Here is a 6669-nt window from a genome sequence, read left to right as displayed (position 1 = left end):
CCAGTCAGTGGCCTTCCTTTTTACCCTGTTGGAGAAGTTTTTGGATGTGCATAGGGATTTGAGTCTTAGAAAATCCCATTCATCTACGTTATCTTCTCCTGGTTGTAGGTTTTGGAGGCAAGGATTTTGAAGCTTCATCTCACATACTTTGGACATATTGCCAGGAGGGGCTAGTCCTTGGAGAAAGAAATGCTTGGAAAGGTGGAGGCACAGTGCAGGAGAGGAAGATTCTGGATGTGATGTATACGCACGGTGACTGAAGTAATGGGAGTAGATGTGTAGGAGACAGTGAGACTGGCTCAGGACAGGGCAGAGTTCAGAGCAACATAGGGTTGCTATGACTCACAGATGACTCAATGGTACATAACAAGAGCAACCATTTAAATGTTTCCATCAGCATATGCCACCAATAGTCTGTCATTTTGCTGTACTGTGATGGCTTGTCATGTTGCTGTGATGTTGGAAGCTATGCTGTGGAATTCCAAGTACCAGCAGGGTCACACATGATGGACAGGTTTCACTGGAGTCCAGACTACAACAGACTAAGAAGTAAGACTGCCCATTCACATTTGAAGTAAAGTCATTAAAAAGCTTCTGGGGAACAGAAGATCGTTATTCAATATAGTGCTTGAAGATGAGCCTTTCAGATTAGTCGACACTAAAATGTGACTGGAGAAGAATTTACTATAATAATTTGGAAGCAGGAGTGGCATCCACTTTCTAAGCAACATTCCTCTGAAAACTCTGAACTTTGATAAATGATATCATCCAGGGAAAAGTAAAGGGTCAGGAACAGAGAAAAAACCCTCAACAGGATGGATTGACACAGTGAGTATTATGAAAGACTTGAATATGAGACGTGAAGGTAGATGAGGAGGGTGGGGCAAAGTTCAGATCACTGTCCGTCATAGTCAACATTCTAATATTCTGGCACCTGAGAAGCACACGTCAATTTATGTCTCCAGCTGCTTCTGCTCCATTGTATGTGGAGTGAAGTTATGACTCTCTGAAAGTGCTTGCTTCTCCTTTTTCAGTATAGTGGCTTGTTCTGAGAACTCAGTTTTCTGATGTGTAAGAAAAAAAAGTCATTGATTTCCAGTTTATTCCACTTTTGTCTTCTTCTAAGGACAGAAAAGACGATTTCCAAGTCCTTTGTATTCTAGAGCTGAAGTGCAATGTTTCCGCTATTTTGAAAACAAACAGCCTATTTTGAACACAAAAGCTGAGGAATTTCTATAGTGGAAAGCATATCATGCTGCTCTTGTGCTCAGAAGCCTTCTGTGACTCCCACCCTGTCTCAGAGTAAAAGCTCAGGTCTTTTCATTGACCTCAGTGTTCAATGACCTGTCTACTTCCTAATTCCCTTGTATTTATCTTCTGTTCTTACTTCTCTCACACATCATTGAAGCCATATTGCCTTTTCAATGATCTTTGAAGAGAGAGAGAGAGAGAGAGAGAGAGAGAGAGTTTTATATGAGCAGGATCCTCACACATGGCCTTTGCAGTTGATAGGAATATTTTTTCCCTAATTTCTCTATCTAAGGGGCTCTAGCCTAGTGGTAGCCAGTTGCACTGCCAATCCAGAATCTCACTGTTCAAATCCACCAGTTTCACCATGGAAGAAAGATGCGCAATCAACTCAAGAGCAATTTACTGCCTCTGAAAACCATTGAAGAGTCAGCTATGAGTTGGTTTCAACTCTTTGACACATAACAAGACTCTCTAGCTCATGTGCCTGCACAAAACTCTGTCACCTAGTGAGTCCTTGCTTGATTGTTTAAAGCAACAATCCCACAGTCCACTTAGACTTCCTCATGCCTTCCCTCCACTGTTCCCATAACACCTTCACCACAAGACATACTTTGCACAGTCCTTTTCTACATTTTTCTGCTTATTAATCTCACTCTGTCACTAGCTGGTGAGAACAGAGATTTTTGCTGCTTCCCCATTGCAGTGCATCTACTGACTCAGGATACACACTGGTGTTAAAACTATTCAGGGAATTGTTTGTGAATGGAATACTTGCATAGTATCGAAGTAGCACTGGATATATGTAACTTTCTGATTATAAAGGGGAAATACCATTTTTAAATATAAAACATTTTTATTGTGGTTATATACAATAAAGTTTATTATTTTAACCCTTGTAAATATATGAGTCAATGACATTAATTACATTCACCAGGTTGTACATCACCACCACTATTTTCTTAGGTTTTGTTCTTTTTTTTTTTTTTTGAGCTACACTTTTCTTATTGTTGTTGATTGTCTTCAAGTCAAGCACAACTCATAGCAATGCTATGAACAAAAGGCCTGAAGCCCCCCTACAACAATCAACATTTATCACAGTTCATAGAGTTTCTGAAAGTATGATGTTTAGGAAGTAGATGCCACTCCTGCTTGTTGTTCAGACCAGATTCTTCCAATTTCCCTCATTCTCCAATCAATCAAATTGGACAACCCCTCCCCAAACATCCTCATCCCTCTGCTTCCACTCCCCGCTCCCCCACCTTGGATACTCATACTAATTCTACAATAATGGTTTTATATTTGTCCTTGGGGACTGAATTAGTTCACTCACCATAATGCTCTCCAGTCCTTCCCAAGTTAGGTAATAATCTACAGAATCATTGCTCCTGCGTACTGCATAGTATTCCATTAAATGAATGTACCATAATTTCTCAATCCATTCTATTGTGGTTGGACATTTGGGTTGTTTATATGTTCTTGTGATGGTGAATAATGCTCTATGAACATTGGTGTACAATTCTCCATTTGTGCCTTAGTTCTCATTTTCTCAGGATATATTCCAAGCAGTGGAATAGCTGGGAGTTTCTGTAACCTCAAAGAGAAATTCACTGCCCTTTAAATAATAATTTCTCATTCCTTCTCTCAGTTGTTAATACATTTTTGTCTCTATAAATGGTGTTTGGAAAAGTAGAAGGTCAAAGAAAAATACCCTCATGAGATGGATTGACACAATGGCTGCAGCAATGGCCTTGAGAACAGCAGCAATGGTGAGAATGGTGCAGGGCTGCAAAGGATTTCTTGCTGTCATTAGATTGATATATTGGACTGTTGTGAATAGAACTAATGCCACAGCACCTAATAAGAACATCACTGCTTCTGTTGGTTCCAGTTATTTCTTACGTGAAACAGACAGTGTTCTTTTGTATCTGACCTTTTCCACTCAGAATACTATGGCTTTCAATATTCATCCATATCACAGCATGTATACAAACATCCTTTCTTTTTTTGGCTAAGTAATATTTACTGAAAGGATGAGTATACTAGAACATTACTAATAATTAGAGGATCAAAGTTTCACCAACCTAATTCACTGGCTTAAAATAATTCTACTTTCAATACACTGTCAAGGAGTGCCAGTTCTTCTAAAATTACATTATTTTTGGGAAAAATAGAAAATCAGTGAAAAAGATAAAGACACTTAATGGGATGAATAGATTCAGCAACTGTAACAATGGGCTTCAGTATGGTGGAGATTGTGAGGAGGTGCAGGATAGGGCAAGCTTCATATCTGTTTTTCACAAGGTTGCTGTCAGTCTTAGTTGACTAGATGACACCTAACAACAACAAGAACAAGTCAGTAAATAATCTTGTTGTTGCTGTTCAGTGCCGTCAAGTCGTAGGTGACTCATAGTGACCCTATGAACAAAACTCCTGGACATTTGCGTGCATAACTTTCATCCTTTCTCCAGGTTCATAGGGTTTCCAGAGGCAAGCTATTTATGAAAGTGGATGCCACTCCTGCTTCCAAGCTTGTTTTAACCTGGGAGCGCCACCAAACACTGTCCACCATGGGTAACTGTTATTGCATTTGACACATCAGTGTCACAGTTTTCAGCTTCACAGTGACCACAAGTTATCTCTGAATCACAAGTGGACACACACCAGGGCTATAGACCTAGAAGAATGTTTGATCAACAACAATTTAAAACAGGCCCTAGGCCATGGATTAGAGGCACCCACCTTTGGCTTGGTAGCATCACTTTCCTTAAAAGTGGATTGCCAACATTCCATGTTTTCCATTCTAGTGCAAATGAAGATGATGGCATTGCTTACAATAAAGTCTAGCCTAACAAAGCATAAAACAAAACAAAAACCCAATAAAAATTCTCACCAGTGGACTGATTGGCAGCATCGTGATGGATGGTGAAGAGATTGATATTGTTAACAGCTTTAGTTTGCTTGGCTACACGATCAACACTCTTGGTACCAGCAGCCAGGAAATTAAAAGATGAATTGCATTTGGAAAGTCTGCTCTCAGGGACCTTTCTAGGTACTGAAGAGGAATGTCCATCTGAAGACCAAGGTGTGCCTAATCCAGGCCATAGTCTTCGCAATTACTTGCTATTCATCAGAAATCTGGACAATGACTAGGAATGATAGGAGGAGAATTGATGTCTTTGAGTTGTGTTGCTGGAGAAGAGTGTTGAATATGCCCTGGACTGCTGGGAGAACAAACAGGTTCATCCTGGAGGGGTTGAAACCAGGCTGCTCCTTGGAGTCAAGGATTCTGAAACTTTGTCTGACATACTTTGAGCATGTTGCAAGGAGAGTCCAGTATTTGGAGAGGAAAATCAAGCTTGGAAGTGTGGAGGGACAGTCCAGGAGAAGAAGACCCTCTATGAAATGTATTGATTCAGTGATTTGGGTAATGGAAGCAGTTATGACAGAGACAATAAGGTTGACCCAAAATAGGGCAGAGGAGAGCTGTTGTACAGAGGATTGCTATGAGTCACAAGTTACTCAACATCACATAACAACACTTTACAACTTTTAGATGCAACTATTAATTTATAAATCAAGTGATAAGGTGAAATATACCACAGAGAAGCAAGCAGATGAATGCAGAAATAGAAACATTATTTAAAGTAAAATTTCATGTTCATTAAAACAAAAAAGCCTGTTCTTAGTGAAAGGAAATTAAAGGAATGAAACAGTCATGTATAATGTGTGGTCTTGGATTAACTGTGGTTCTTACAAGTCTGATTTAAATGGAATATCTGGGTCCATGGGTGACATTTGACTAAAATATAGTATTATGTAAAAAGTACAGGTTCTGAATCAGAGATAGAGAACAAAATTGGGAGCTTTTGTTCTAGCATTTTATACTCTTTATATATATATATATGGATTGGTTCTGTGATTGGAGTGGTGGGAATGAGTGTGTTTGAGACAGCGAGGTCAGCACAGGCTAGACTGGCGTTTAGGGCTTTTATACATAGGGTTGCTATGAGTCGCAAATGACACATAAAAACAACAACAATGGTCTCATGCAGTATTTGTCCTTTTGAGAGTGAGTTAATTCACTCACGTTAATGATCTCTAGTTCCTCCCAAGTTATGCACCAAATTTCAAAATCATTATCCTGAGTGCTACATAGTATTTCATCATGGGAATGTACCACAATTTCTCAATCCATTAGATTGTGGTTGGACATTTAGGCTGTGCCTATATTCTTGTGATGGTGAATAATGCTGCTATGAACATTGGTGTACAAATCTCCATTACTGTCTCAGTTCTAATTTTCTTAGGGTATATTACTAGCAATGAAATAATTGAGTCACATAAAGGTAATTAAATTTTGCATACACACACTGAAAACTCTTCTTGCCAGTTAAGTCTCAGGTCACACTAGTATATTGTACTAGCTATATGGTTGTATGCTACATCTATTATTTTCTTCCTAAATGAGAATACACAGCTCCTTTCATTAACAAAATCTAAACCATTAGCCTGGGAAAAATTATTCTGGGAAAGAATAATTAACTTGGAGAGGACAGTTACCTTTGGTTCTCAGGTAGAATGTGTGTGCTTACATGGTTCATTATTGGTATTAAAGATGTCAGAGAAAAAATGGTCATCACAATTATGTGTCTCTAAAGTATTTTCCAAAAGAATCATATCTGTCATCAGTTATAAGAGCTGACCAAATGCACCCAATGACAGACAGACAGCTGGTTCTCATTCATATTAAGTTCCTCTCAGACAAAAGGAATGTTAAGGCAATCTGGCCTCATATTATGTTGATTCCAAAGTAATTACAGTTGTTATTTCCAGGCAATGCAGTAAATCAAGCTGTGGCAAGTAGGCGGATATTTTGCAGAAGTAATTTCGGAGACCATTAAATATGATCACATGTCTCCTTGAACCTTCCTTAGTCTGAAGTTAAAGAATGTCCCATCTAGGTGTAGGGGACAAGAAGAAGATAGGAAGCAAATTTAGTTTCTTAAAAGGACTGGAAGACCCTGTGCTTCTACATGTAGAAGAAACGTTTATAAGAAACAAAAAAAGTCCAGTAAAGACGTTTGAGGGTCAAAATGGAAGGACAAAAATAAATTTCTCTGTTCTCAGTCCAAAGGCTTCCAAGTCCAGCTGCTTCACAGGCCACTGTGTGCCTCCCTCCTAAACACACCTGCTTCTCCAGCCCTTCACTCTATGTTGGGGTAGGCTGTTCATTAATTAATGTCCACAGCACAGGGGTTTATGACCTTTTTGATTTCATTAGCGTTAAAAACTGTAAGGCTCACACTCACTCACTCCCTCTCATTCACAAAGAGGCCAAATGTTTTCAGAGTCCTTTAATAACCCGATTGCCTTACGGCTAAATTCAGAAAGGAATCTAACTAATATAGACAGTAAAGG

This window comes from Elephantulus edwardii, unplaced genomic scaffold (genome assembly GCF_000299155.1).
Source record: "Elephantulus edwardii isolate Elephantulus edwardi_28Jun2011 unplaced genomic scaffold, EleEdw1.0 scaffold00010, whole genome shotgun sequence".
In the NCBI taxonomy this organism is placed as follows: Eukaryota; Metazoa; Chordata; class Mammalia; order Macroscelidea; family Macroscelididae; genus Elephantulus; species Elephantulus edwardii.
This window is presented reverse-complemented; position numbering follows the sequence as displayed.